We start from the raw sequence: 14,172 nt of genomic DNA, 5'->3' as shown, positions 1-14,172 counted from the left end.
AATAAAAATTACCCAATCCAAAGACCAGAAAGAAAAAAGGGTTGAAGAAAAGTAAACAGAACCTCAGGGACCTGTGGGAAGATTTCAAGCATTTCAAAATATGTGAATTTGGAATCCTAGAAGAAAGGAAACAGAGAAAGAGAAAAATAACATATTTGGAGACAATGTCCAAAAACTTCCAAAATGTGGTAGAAAACATTAATAGATCCAAGAAGCCTAAGTAACGTTAAACATGATAAATACAAACCACTCCAAGGCACATCGTATTCAAACTGCTAAAAGATGGCAATAAAAAGAAAATCTTGAAAGCAGCCAGAGAAGAACAATATGTTACATTGAGGGGAACAGTGACACAATATGAATGATTTCTCAACTACAACCATGGAGACCAGAAAGAAAAAAATAACAAAAGCCTATAACAAACAATTGTGTATTCAGTGGAACTAACCTTCCAATATGAAAGTGAGAGGAATTTCACCCTCAGTATGACTAAATTCAACACAGAACCCTCTGACAGATAATAACTATCCAGAGACTCTGGAGGGTGACCAAAAGCAGGCAGATTCTGGTGTGGTGAGTTTCCTGTAATTGCATGGTTTAGCTCAAGAGCAGGCTGAGGCAGGATATGGTTAGTACTACATGTGAAAGCTTAATCTCTGAATGAAAACATTTAGTCTTTCTGGCTTGAAAAACCAGAAAACAGAGTTTGGAGAAACTATAGCTTCTGGAAAGTACAGGAGAATCCCAAGAAGGACAGAGCCAGAGCCACAGGGAGCCACAAACTTTGTGTATATAAATTTCCCAAGTGTCTCACTGACGCCTTAACCACACATGCACAAGCAGGTTACAGGAGAATCATCTAAGGCTAAAATAATTAAACAGAGATTTGAGCTGCCACCTAAGAGGCAGAAATTTCAGTTTTAAGTTCAACAAAATTAATGTCTGCTAAAACAAAAATATGCAGACTTCTAAGGAAAGTTACAGAATCCAGAGTCTCTACAACTTAATATGCACAAAGTCTGAGATACAACTTTAAGTTATTCAAGATATAACCATGAAAATGTGATCCATTTCAAGAGAAAAGGCAACAAGCTAACTCTGAGATGACCCAGCTGTTGGATTATCAGACAAGAACTTTAAAGCAGCCATTATAACTGTGTGCATTAATGTAAAATATGCTTATAATGAATGAAAAGACAGGAAATCCCAGTAGGAAAACAAACTATAAAAGAACTAAAGAAATGGAAAGTCTAGAAGTAAAAAATACGATATCTTAAATCTACTGAGTGAGCTTAAAAGCAGAAGAGACAGAGGAAAGAGTCAGAAGATCTGAGATTTATTAATAGAAATTGTCCAGTCTGAAGAAGAGATAAAAGATTTTTTTCAAAAATGAACAGGACTTCAGGGAACTGTGGGACAATACAAAAGATCTAACACACTCTGTAATTGCAGTTTTAAAATGAGAGGAGAGAGATGATGAAGAAAAAAATATTTGGTGAAACAATAGCTGAAAAATACTTCAAATTTCTTGAAAGACATAAATTTACAGATTCAAGAAGTTCAGTGAACTCCAAACAATAAATAAATAAACAATAAGAAAATCAATCCATTTTAGGCTCAGTGTTGAAACCAAACATAAAGAGAAAATTTTGAAAGCTTCCAGAAAAAAATGATACATTGCATAAAGGGAAACAATAATTAGAAATCACTGACTTCTATAGAAACTATAGAAGTTAGAAGGCAGTGGAACGATATCATTAAAGTGTTGAAAAAAGGGGCCGGTCTGGTGACACAGTGGTTAAGTGAGCTCATTCCACTTCAGCAGCCTGGGGTTTACTGGTTTGGATCCCCGGTGTGGACATGTCACCGCTTGGCAAGCCATGCTGTGGTAGGCATCCCACGTATAAAGTAGAGGAAGATGGGCATGGATGTTAGCTCAGGGCCAGTCTTCCTCAGCAAAAAGAGGAGGACTGGCAGTAGTTAGCTCAGGCCTAATCTTCTTCTTCAAAAAAAAAAAGTGTTGAAAAAAAATAAAACTTCTCCACCAAAATTCTATATCAAGTGAAAATATCCTTCAAAAATGAAAGTAAAATAAAGACATGTTCAGATAAAAGTAAATCAAGAGTAGTTATCACCAAAAGAATTATACTATAAGAAATCCTAAAGGAAATTCTCCAAGCTGAAGGGAAATGATACAAAATAGAAAATCAGATCTTAAGGATAGAATGAACAGCAACAGAAATGGTAATGTGGGGACCTGGATTTGGCCACCCCAAGATACGTCTCTTTGGCATGATGATTATTTGAGGCTAGTTACTTTGCAGACAGGAAAGCAACTGAAAAGTAGAATTTACTTACCCTTTGTAAGAGACATTTACATTGTAAAGGAACTCTCCATCTGTAAAGATATCTCCTTCTGTACCAGGAAGAAGGGGAGATGACCTTGTCTCTAGAAACTGTTAATCAATGGGGAAGGCAAGGACTTAAATCTGCATTTGTTTATTGTACTTGTCTGGTAACTTCCTGTAACTGACTTCCCTCCCCACCCCAACGTTGGCATTTCCTTAAGGATGAAGCATCTTTCCTTAGGCTAGGAACTGATTGCTGTGCTCACCTGTGACCATCCAATAGGCTTGCCTCCTGCTATGCCCTCTGAGACAGCAGACCCACTACCTGCTGTGTCCTTCAAGCACTGTGCCGACAGGGCAATCTTGTGACTATTGTGGGAGGGACATTTCAATCATATGTGAAACACCCTGTTTGGGGATATATAACCACTCTGTGCACCCCACTTCTTCAGTGCCCTTTCTTCCTTCAGGAAGAAAGGCCCTGAGCCATGGTCCTCATAAAGCTTTATTTAATTTTCTCCTGCTATTCTGTCTCATGTGAATTTAATTCGTTCTCCAGCCAGACGAACCCAGGTAATGTAGAGGAAAGGTCTTCCTCCCCTACAGTAAGTATCTAGGTAAATTTTTTTTAACTGTTTTTTCTCTTAATTTCCTTGATAATACATACAGATAGAATACATATAGCAACTACGGCATAAAAGGCAACTGGTATAGTGGTAAACAGACCTATATAGCTGCAAAGTTTCTATATTTTACATAGTTGTGGATTTTAACTTCTTTTTCTCAGCACTCCATGGAACAAATAGACAAAAAAAAAAAAAAAAAAGAAGTAGAGACATAGATTATCTCAACCACCTTGACTTATGCTCCAAATCCTAGAAAACATATTCTTTCCCAGCATGCTTAGTACTTTCAAAATAGCCCATATTCTTGGCTATAAAACAAGTCTCAATAATTTTAAAAGAACTGTGATCATACAGAGTATATTCTTGGGCCACATGAAATTGAATGAGAAACTAATGACCATAATGTATTCATTAAAGTCTCAAAACATTTGGAGTTTAAATAAACACACTTCTGAATAATCCATGGAGCAAAGAAGAATTACAAGGTAAAATGACAAATGCAAAAGTTGCCTCTTTGAAAAAATCAAGTTAGATAAACCTCTAATTAGCAAGAAAAGGGGAAAGAACACAAATTAACACAAAGAGGGGTTAACACTACAGATCCTACAGACATTAAAGTCAGAATAAAAGAATATTATGAATAAATTCTTCCTGAAAAATTTAAAAGTTAAGAGGAAATGGACCTTGAAAAATACAACTAACCAAAACTGACATAAAATGAAGCAGAAAATCTGAATCATCTTATCTATTAAAGAAATGTAGTTCTTTATTTAAACCCTTTCCACAAAAGAAGCTGCAGGCACAGATAGTTTCACTGGTGAATTTTGTCAAAGATTAAAGAAGAAATAACACCAAACTCTTTTAGAAAATACAGGAAGAAGTAACACTTCTCAATTTATTTTATTGAGCCTAGCATAACTCTAATATCAAAACAAAGGTTACAATAAAAGCAAATTACGATATAAGCAAATCAAATTCAACAACACATAAAACAGATGCTACCTCATGACTGAATTGGGTTCATCCCAGGAATTAAAGATTGTTTTAACAATCAAACTATATCAACGTAATTCAATTCATTCCATTGTAAAGGATCATCTCAATAGATGCAGAAAAATGTATTTGATATAATTTAAAATCTGTTCATGATACAAACTTTCAGGAGAATAGGAAAAGAGAAGAACTTCCTCAGACTGATAAAGGGCATTGTTATATAAATGAACCAAAGAGAGCATCTGTGTAATGCCCCTGGGTTGTTTATTTCTTCACTGCTACCTGATACCCCTTAGCTCAAGAGCCTGCTGGCACCAAACTCAAATTTTTGCTCATTGAATTATTTTTAAAATAGTCCAAACAAGCATGTTTTTAGCTATGTAGACACAGCTTGCTTTGCGCACTCCTTGCAACCTCACTCAACAGCTGTTACCTATTGATAAAATAGCCTGTAGTTATTGGGCCCTAAGCAGCTGCTGCCCTTCAGCCATCTCTCACTGAGACGCACCACCTTGTTGCTGAGTGACATCCCCAGCACGTAAGCCCTCCCTGCGATCTTCCTCTCCCCTAGCAGTCTCCTTGTCTGCATTCTGGAAGTGACCCCTCTCTATAAGCCTCTGAAAGGCCTCATACTGTGACGGACTTTCCCTCTCATTCAGCTCTGTCCAAGTGCCACCCAATAAAGCCTGTTGTGTGTTACTGCCTCTGCTGGTGATATCTTTTTCCTTGATCAGTCTCTGAATTCCTCAAATTCCCAACAGGCATCCACCAAAAAAAAAATTTCTACAGCTATTATCACACTTAATAGTGAAAGAATGAATGCTTTCCCCTGTGATTGGAAGCAAGGGAAGGATGCCCACTTCCACCACTTCTGTTAAATATTGTAGTGAAGTTCCTAGGCAGTGCAATAGGCAAGAAAAGGAAATAAAAGTGATAAGAACCAGAAAATAAGTAAAAAAATTTCTATCTTCAAAAGTCACAATTATTTACATAGAAAACCCTAGGGAATATTCAGCACTACTAGCAGAACTTATAAGTGAGTTTAGTAAAGTCACAGAATACACAATCAATATAGATAACTCAAATGTATTTCTACATACTAGCAACCAAACAATTGAAAATGAAATTTTTAAAATTCCATTTAAAATAGTGTCAAAATCCACAAAGCACTTAGTAATAAATTTAACTAAAGAAGTACCAACCTCTACATTAAAAACTACAAAACATTCCTTAGAGAACTTAAAGACCAAAATAAGTAGATATACTATGTTCATAGATTGGAAAAATCAAGATTATTAAGATGTCAATTTTCTCTAAATTCATCTATAGATTCCATGTAATTCTGCACATAACGCCAGCAGGCTTTTTGGAAGAAACTGAAAATCTGATTCTAAAATGTATGTGGAAATGTAAAAGAACTAGAATTTACAAGCCATTCTCAAAAACAAAGTTGAGTGACTTAAATTACCCTATTTCGGGCCAGCCCTGTGGCCAAGTGGTTAAGTTTGAGGGCTCTGCTTCGGCTACCAGGGTTTCACTGGTTCGGATCCTGGGCGCGGACATGGCACTGCTCATCAGGCCAGGCTGAGGCAGCGTCCCACATGCCACAACTAGAAGGATACTCAACTGAAATATACAACTATGTACTGGGTGGATTTGGGGAGAAAAAGCAGGAAAAAAAAAGATAGGCAACAGTTGTTAGCTCAGATGCCAATCTTAAGAAGAAAAATTAATTAATTAATTACCCTATCTCAAGGCTTACTCTAAAACTACAGTGAACAAGAGTGTAGAATTGGTGAAAGGTTAGCCATATAGATCAATGGAATGCAAAAGAGAATCCAGACATGGACTCAGGTATATATGGTCAATTGATTTTCAACAAAAGTGCCAAGGCAGTTCAATGAGAAAAGAAAGTATTTCAACAAATGATACTGGAAATACTGGATATGCACATGGAAAAAAATGAACATCGACATTTGTATCATACCGTAAATAAAAATTGAAATAGATCATAGACCTAAATGTAAATACTAAAACTACAAAACATCTAGAACGTAGGATAAAATCATTGTGACCATGGGAGTAGGCTGATGTTTCTTTGTCAGGTCACAAAAACCAGTAAACATAAAAGAAAAAGATTATAAATTAATTTTCATCAAAATTTAAAACTTCTGCTCAACAAAAGATACCAATAGGGAAATGGGTTAAGCAAGTCACAGACCGGGAGAAAATATTTGCAAAACATATTATCTAATAAAAGACTGGCATTTAAGATATCAAAATAACTTTACAACTCAATAAGAAAAAGGCAAACAACCTAATTTTTTTAACAGGTAAGACTTTGTTGTGTACTTCCCAAAAGAAGATACATGATTGACCATAAGTGCATGAAAAACTGCTTGATGTCATCAGTCTTCAGGGAAATTCTGATGGTCTTTGTTATGTGTCAACTTGGCTAGGCTACAGTCCTCAGTTATTCAATCAAACACTAAGTGCTGCTCTGAAGGTATTTTGTAGACATGATTTAAATCCATAACCAGTTGACTACAAGAGAGATTATCCTAGATAATCTGAGTGGCTCTGATTCAATCATTTGAAAGGCCTGAAGAGCAGGATGAAGCTTCTCTGATAAAGAAGAAGTTCCATCTGTGGACAGCAGCTTCAGCCCGTGCCCGAGATTTCTGGCTTGCCTTTCCTGACGGCCTGCTCTATGCATGTCAGCTTGGCCAGATTGGAGAGTATGAAGGTGTGGAGTGGGAAGGATATTGTCTGGCAGCCCTCGGAGACCCTATTTGAGACAGCTGACTCCATCAGCAGGATGCTGTATTGGGATCTTTGGACTTGTAAGAACTGGGGCAGAAATACCACCCATCCTGCTACATTCTGGGGCTGCTACCCTGGTATGGGTTTCCTGGGACATTAGGCTCACCATCTTCCAAAAGAAGGACTACCCAGGGCCATTCGGGGTGCAGGAAATATTCTGGGGCTAGATGGCCAACCTTGGACACTTGCTTACACGGTATTTCCAAACCCCAGCCTCCAACGGAGGATTTGTATCAAACTGAGAGGTCTTTTTCCTTTACTTTCCCAAGGGCTAGGATTTGGAGGATGGTGGTCCAGGGACTTGTAGTTCTGGGACCGCTCTCCTTCCCCCTTCTTTTCCACATCCCCTCTCTTCATTAATGTGTTACCTACACCTCATGCCCAGCAGAGAAACACTTTGCTGTTTTGCTGTGACTGAGATCGTGAAAACCAAATCAAGTTCCACCAACAGTTCAATACCCAAGGCACGCCTTGTGTCTCTGCTCCCTGGACAATGATCTGCTTTCAGTCTACTTTCTGTGTGAATTATCTGTATTCATGCCTGAAGTATTCTAGACACTTCTAGGGAGATCTCTGGGGTTTCTGCTCACTCCCCATTCAAGCCTGGGTGCCCAGGCAAGGTGTTAGTTAATTGGGAGTCTGCATCAGGCGGGCCTTCTCTGAACCCTGGAAGAGTATGTTACCGCAGAAGCTTTCCTTTTGGCGCAAAGGCGGGGGTGCCTCAGGTTCACTTTTATTTTAAGTAAGTCTGTCATTTGGATCTATACATGGTCTGCTGGGGGGTGTCATGAGGCTTTAAACCTCGCTCTGGGGTTTTTTGGAGGCACAACCTAGCAATCCTCTTCACATTATCAAAAGCCTTCAGTAGTTTTTCTCTGCTTCCAGAGTATATTTGAATATAAATGATTTACCTCCTGCAAGGAATCCAAAATTGTATTCCTTTATGTGAGTCTTCCCAATACTCCATCCTTACCTGTAGAACAAAGCAGAAACTTGTTCAAGGTAGGAATTACACCCTACAGTGGAATTTTGCAACTTTAATATGGCTATATGTAAATTGCTATGTTGAATATGCAGATTCCCAGGCCCCACTCTCAGTGATTCAAACTCAGTGAGCCTCGGGGGGGGGGGGGGGGGGGGAGCCTGACACCTGACATTCTGTATGTTTAACAAGCTCCTCAGCAGGATCTCAAAAAATCATACACGGGGAACCAGCACCTAAGCAGGATATCTGAGAGGAAATGCTCCTGCCCATATGCTCAGGAGAATCAGAGGGCCTTTGAGACCCAGAGTCAGTTTGCCTCTTGGCTGTCAGGCTTGTGGTCCCTACAGAAGGTACCCTGGGCACCTAGAGTGAAAACTGTACCTGCCTCACAGGGCTGCCGTGGGGATAAAATGGATAGTGGGCTTAGAACAGGGTCTGGCACACAGTGAGAACTCAACAAATGTTAGCTGTTCCATAACCAACATCACTGCTACTGCCATCGCTAACACTCCCACCCAGAGATGGCAGGGCGGCCTATATCCCTCCACCCTCATACTTTGTGAGGAAGAGAATACCACTCAGAACAGTCAAGAGCCATGCGAAACAAATTATAACCATGAGCTCAGCATCAGCACCAACTCCTGTCTCCTTCGTACTGGGAGACCTTCCCAGGGCTCTTGCTGTCTGCAGGAGCAGCCCATGTCTGCCCACCCAGCAGCAAATCATCCTCCACTAAGAAGTTAGTATCTCATAGCCCCTCTCCACGACTGTTCCCTTCCTACGTGCCACTCTAATCCCCAAATCCCCCTTCTGTCATCCCGGACATGCATGGTGATCTTGCTCTGATCCAGCTCCCTCCTTACAGGCACCAAGTGGCTGGTGAAGACATTCACCAAGCTCTCCTTTGGAGTCAAAGTGCTATGAATCTCCCCCAAGACACCAATAACCGTGTTGATCCTTAGCAACTTTCTTGGTGTTCCTAAAGCAGTCCTTCAAAAGCTTTGGTCAAGGGAGTGCATGGCCATCTCTTGCGTGATTTTGAGGCTCTGCCAGACCATTCACAAGGAGTAGGAAGTCTTTCTCAATGTGATGAGGTGAGCCAAGCACATAGAAGGTGCTCAATACATATTTGTGCAATGGACGGACGTTGATTTAGGCAACCTTTCTCTTGGGCTTCAAAATTCCCTGAAGGAGTATGTGCACCTTAGAGAAATTGTAACTCACTCTAGGCCCCAGAGGTGTCCAGCATGGACTGGCTGGTGCCTCCCCAGGCAGCACCTCTGGGCGTGGGGAGTGGAGAGGATCTCTACATTACCCAGAGCTACAGGAAGGCCCTCGCCATCCTTTCTGATTTGACCTCTGGCAAAGAGACACATGTAGTATGGCCTGGCCATCCATGTCCCCTTACAGGACCTGTAGACACCAGCTCTTCGGTCCCTACTTGATGTTACTTTGCATGGTATACTCAGTATTCTCTGGCTAATATAGAAATTACAGGTGAGCCAGGATTAAAATGGGACACCCCATTATCAGAGGGTCTGGCCAGGGAATATTGTTTGCCAGTGTGCCCACCATTAGGCATGATTATCTAAATGGAAATGGAAGATGTCTACAATTCATAGCTGCTTGCTGTTTGAGGGCAACCAATGAGATAAGGCAAGGACTCTCAACCTCATTCGTAATGAGGAGGTAAACATCTATTGATTGCTCAGTAGCTGGCCCATCTGAAAACTGGCCACTCAGGATAAGGTCAAAGTGACTGCACCTTACTTCTTCCAGGCTGTTTACCTCCCCTTTGACTGTAAATGGGTTTGGATGGAGAGAACTTCACAGACACATCAACAACCATTTTTATGTGGCCGGAGAGGTCACATTCTTCTGCCCAGTGTCTGGTGGGAGGATTCTGAGTCCTAGAAGCACCTGAGGGCCCAGCTTCCTGGCATGACAGAGACACAGGGACACAGTTTAAAAGTGTGTTTAAGAACCCACCGCTGGTGCCAGCTTAGCTTTATGATGGTGGGCACCCCTCCTGTGCCTCAGTTTCCCCCTTTGTTACTGTGAAAATTAAATGAATTGATTAAGTGTGCTTTGCACGGTGTGTGACTTAGAGTAAGTGCTGTGAACATCTTGACACTATTACCACCAGGGCTTATGTTTTCTCAGCATCTCTCTCTAAATAACAAGCAGGTTTCATCCCTGTAGGATTGTTGCAAAGTATCTTGTATGAAAGGAGCAAGCCTCAGCTCTCCAAATCACAAAGCTATCAGCCTGTTTGAGAGCTCTGCAAAATTCTACGATTTCTTTTTCGTAGGCTGGAGGCATAACCCAAGCATACTGGGCTCACGTCCCCTGTGATAACACTGGAGGGACTCAGGGGACACGTGGGGCAGGACATCTGCCTAGAAAGATAGTTGGGACGTGATCACAAAAGGTAAAGAGTGAAAGTAACTTGTCATTTGACCTTGAGCTAATTCCCCCCAACTCTGGGCCTCAGTTTCTTACCTGTACAGTGGGCAGGCTTGAGGAATGGGGTGGGGTGCGTGGGAGGAGATCTACTGCATCCAATGATCCCCAAAGAACCTCCCAGTTCTGCCTCCTAGAGCCCCCTCTCCATTCTTCTTCCAGACCCAAAACGAGCATCAACAGTAACCATGGGCCCACGCAACACACAGAGAATGTGAGCTTACACAGGCCAGGAGAAAATGGTGGAGATCACCTCATCCCCAAAGGTAGGTGAAAGCCAGCGTGGGGAGATGGAACAGAGAAAAGAAGTGAGAAAAAGGGAGAGAAAAGAGGAAGAAAGGATAAAGATTGAAAGAAAAAAAATGGAAGGAATTAAAGAAGGAAGGGAGGGAGAGGCAGAAGAAAAAAAGATAAATTCCTTTGTATATCCACTTGGTAAGAAATCAGAATTCAATAGAGAAGAAAAATTCAAAAGCTGAACTTCACAGAGTCAAATGGAAATGTAAAATACCCTTGTCTCCTCTGGAACATATTAGTCATTGTTCTGTGTCACGGCAAATGGGTGTGCTGTGTCCGCTCACAGATAAGCAGGATACATTTGCATGATGTAAATGTCGCCCAGATGTCGCCCAGATCTCGTGAATAATAAACTGCATGAAGTCATTCTAGAGGGTCTGAATCAGTTTTCCTGGAAACCCTTGCTTCATCAGCTAAGCCCCCATGCCAGGGTCTGAAATTCTGGGTGTCTGTGACTTCTTCCTGTTCAGCATCATTACTCTAAGAGACATCAGAGTCAAAACAAACCACGTTCCCTTCATCAGCAGCTTTCAAACACCCCCAGTACATGGGGCCACCTCATCACCATATTAAAGAAGTTAAATCTAGTCCCTTCACCCACCCCTGGGAATTTTAACATCCAGCATTGAAAGAGGCAAGTTATAGACATCTGCAGGATGATAAACAAGTCAGGTGATTGTGAAAGGGAAAAAAATGATCAGCTTCTCCCAGAGTGGTATTCACGGAGACTTGAGCATAGTTTTATTTGTCAAGGCATTCTGACATGTATCATCCCCGTTATCTACATGGCGGGGAAGAACTCCTCTCCTCACTTGCAGTCTTGGAACTTGGTAACCAAAGCTAGGATTCACACATTTAGAAAGTATTTATTGAGTTGCTACTACCTACCAGACTTCATTCTAGGCTCTGGGAGGTGTAGCAGTAAACAAAGGAGGGCAAAATCCCTGTCCTCATGGTGCTTACAGACCATGGGGGTGATAGAAAATAAATGAATAAAATATGTCGTATGTCAGATGGAGATAAGTGTTTGGGAGAAAAGTAAAGCAGGAAGGAGAGATCGAGATTGTGGGTAGGACGGGAGAGGAGTCTTGAAATTTTGAATAGGGTTTTCAGGAAATCCCTTCTTAAGAAAGTGGTATATGAGCAAAGGCATAAAAGAAGTGAAGGAGGGAGCCACATGGATGACTGCCAGACAGAGGGGAAAGCAGTTGCAAAGGTCCTGAGGCAGAAGTGTGCCTGATTGTTTGAGGGTTAACAAGGAAGCTAGAGAAGGGGCAAAGGTAGAAGCAATGAAACCAGTTAGGAAGTGATTGCAACAATCCAGACCAGGCATAACAAAAAATGTAACAGTGGGGGTGGTGAGAAGTCATTAAGCCTAGATTTATTTTGAAGGTACAACAAGTGAGATTTGCTACTGGAGTGGATGTGGGTCATGAAAGAAATAGAGGAGTCAAGGATGACTCTAAGGGTTTAGAACTGAGTGTCTTGAAGGTTGACATTGCCATTACAAGAAGGTCTTTAGTAATGCAATTCAAATTGGAGAAGGAGGGAATGAGTCTTTTAGCATATTAACACTCAGGAAGTGACTCAGGAAGTGAGTCATGGAAGAGGGAAAGGCTGGGACCAGACTCTGGGGGATGAATTCCCACCCTTCTTCACTCATAAGCACCAAACACATCCCACACTCTACTCCATTTTAGTGGTCACTGATTTTAAAAAATATTTAATACAATTTTTAATGAGGTATAAATTACACATAATAAGATGCATAGACCTTAAGTGCTCAGTTCAATGGGTTTTGACAGTCACACGCACCTGTGACAACATTACCCCAAACCAGATATAGAATATTTCCTTCATGCCCAGCTGCAGTCAACCCCACCCTAACCCCCAGGGAACCAACGTTCTGATTTTTCTGCTCCATGCATCAGTCTAGCCCATTCCAAGACTTCATGTAAATGGAAGCATGCTGTGTGTACCCTTGTGTCTGCATTGTTTCCCTCAGCAGAGTGTTTCTGAGAATCGTCCACATCGTTGCATGTGTCAGTAATCCTTCTCTCTCCTTGCTGAGTAGTAGCTAAGCTTGACTAACTCACAGTCTGTTCTCCCTTCATCTATCGATGGACTTTTGAGTTATTTCCAGTTTGGGGCTATTATAAATAAAGCTGCTGATGGGGTTCAGGGCAGGCCACCCCAAGATGTGCAGCTCTGGTATGTGGATTACTTTTAGCTGAAGACAATCTCAGACTCAGCAAGAACATTCTACCTTTCCCCCCTAACTGCCTAAAAGAAATTTAAAGTAAAGCCCTGTCCCCGGGACAGGCCATCATCATAGATAACTTTGGGTTCCGATAGACTGGAAGGATCCTTGCTAAGCCCACTCCTATCAAAGTTCTATTTACCAAACATTTGCTTTTCCATTTCCATGTGGGTTGCCTAAGCCCCAAACCATTACCCCAAATGTCCTCCTTGTCTGTAGCTGAAGATACTTAAACAGGTAGCCTCGGCCAGTTGGCTGAGTTATTCAGTTTTTCTGGGTGTCTCTCATGTATATATGTCATAACGATTTGTTTAATATTCTCCTGTTATTCTGTTTCATGTGAACTTAATTCTTTGTCTGGCCAGAAGGACCCAGAGCGGGTAGAGGAAATGTCTCCCTCCCCCACACTGCTATGAACATTTGTGTACAAACCATTTCAATGACCAATGTTTTCCTTTCTCTTGAGAAAATATTTAAGAGTGGAAATGTGGGGTTGTGAGGTAAGCATACATTTAAGGTCATAAGACGATGCCAAATAGTTTTCTAAAGTGGTTGTATCATTTTACATTCCCACCATCAACGTGTGTGTTGCTCCAAATCCTCTTCAAATTTAGTGCTGTTCATCTTTTTAATGTTAGTCATCCTAGTAGGTGTGTTGTAGTATTTCACTGTGGTTTTAATTTGAGTTTCTAATTTATAATTCATAATTTGATTACTAATGGCATTGAATACTTTTCATGTGTATATTTGCCTTCCATATATCCTCTTTGGTGAAATGTCTGTTCTAATATTTTTCCCATTTGTTAATTGGATTGTCTTTTTATTATTAATTATATATATATATTTTTATATACTTTGAAAATTAGTCCTTTGTTAGATATATGTATTGTGAATATTTTCTCTCTGTCTGGGGCTTATCTATACATTTTCTTTTTAAATATTTATTTTGAAATAATTTAAGACACAGAAAAGTTGCAAAAATAGTCCAAGGAATTTCCATGTGCCCTTCATCCAGAACCCATAAATGTCAACCTTTCATCATTTACCATGTTGACTTTATCTCGCTCCCTTTCTCTCTTGTTCCTTCTCACACACACAATAATTTTTTTCTGAACAATTTGAGACTAAATGACAGAGATGATGTTCCTTTATCCCTAATACTTTAGTGAGTATTTTTGAGAAATAAGACATTCTCTAATTTAACCATAGCACAGTTATCAAAATCAATAAATTAACACTAATGCAATACTATTGTCTAACCTACAGACCTTGTTCAAAATTCATCGGTTGTGTATAGAAGAATTTACATAGTATCCCAGGGTTGAAGGACAGTAACCAAGAAAGGACAAACTTGGAATGGTTACCCCCTCCCCAAGG

Source organism: Equus caballus, chromosome 15 (genome assembly GCF_041296265.1).
Source record: "Equus caballus isolate H_3958 breed thoroughbred chromosome 15, TB-T2T, whole genome shotgun sequence".
In the NCBI taxonomy this organism is placed as follows: Eukaryota; Metazoa; Chordata; class Mammalia; order Perissodactyla; family Equidae; genus Equus; species Equus caballus.
The sequence above is the reverse complement of the archived record's forward strand: the minus strand, read 5'-3'. Positions refer to the sequence as shown.